Genomic DNA, 1,061 nt, shown 5'->3' with positions numbered 1-1,061 from the left:
GGGGGGGGAAGAAGAACGAACTGGGGATGAGGGTGGAGAAAACAGTGCAGCAATGAATGAATGAAAACCCAACTTGAAGACACATAACAACCACAGCAAGAAGATATTTGATATTGCTTGGAAAGTTCTAGCTACAATAGTAATTTAAAAAGTGAATATGTGTCATCAATTCACTTGCGACTCATAGCGACTCTATGTACAAGAGCTCTAAACATTGTTCTATTCTGTGCCAACCTAGCCATCTCAAACGCACTCATTCCCACCACTCCAGTCACAGAATTGATCCATCTCATCGAAGGTCTTCCTCTCGTGCACCATTCCCCTGCTCTGCCAAACATGATATCCCTCTCCAAGGACCAGTACCTCCTTGCAACATGCTCAAAGTATGCCAGACGAAGCTTCAGAATCTTTGACTCCAACGAGGATTCCAGCTTCACCTTCTCCAGGACAAACCTGTTTGTTCTCCTAGCAGTCCAGGGTATATTCAACACTCTTCTCCAGCACCACAGCTCAAAGGCATCAATTCTCCTTCTATCATCCCTAGTCCCTGTCCAACTCTCTGATGCATGGCACGTAATTGAGAAGACTATAGCCTGGATCAAGTGCACCTTAGTCTCCAGCCTGACATCGTTGCTCTTCATTACTCTTGAGAGGTCCCTCACAGCTGACTTTCCCAATGCAATTAATCTCTTGATTTCCTGACTCCTGTTACCAAGAGTGTTGACTGTGGAGCCAAGTAAGCTAAAACTGTTAACTATCTCAATGTCTTCACCATCAATACTAATGCTGCCAGCTGGCCCAGTGGTGAGAATCTTTATTTTCTTGATGTTGAGCTTCAGTCCATAGAGGAGGCTGCAATACTTGACCTTCTGTACCAAGCCTTTCAGGTCCTCCTCAGTTTCAGCAAGCAGGGTTGTGTCATCTGCATAACGTAGGTTATTGATGACTCTTCCACCAATCTTGATGCCACATTCCTCCTCAAACAGCCCAGCGTCTCAGATGATCTGGTCTGCATACAAATTGAAAAGATATGGAGAAAGAATACATCCCTGACAGACCCC

This window comes from Elephantulus edwardii, unplaced genomic scaffold (assembly GCF_000299155.1).
Source record: "Elephantulus edwardii isolate Elephantulus edwardi_28Jun2011 unplaced genomic scaffold, EleEdw1.0 scaffold00238, whole genome shotgun sequence".
NCBI lineage: Eukaryota > Metazoa > Chordata > Mammalia > Macroscelidea > Macroscelididae > Elephantulus > Elephantulus edwardii.
Note: the sequence above shows the minus strand (reverse complement) of the source record.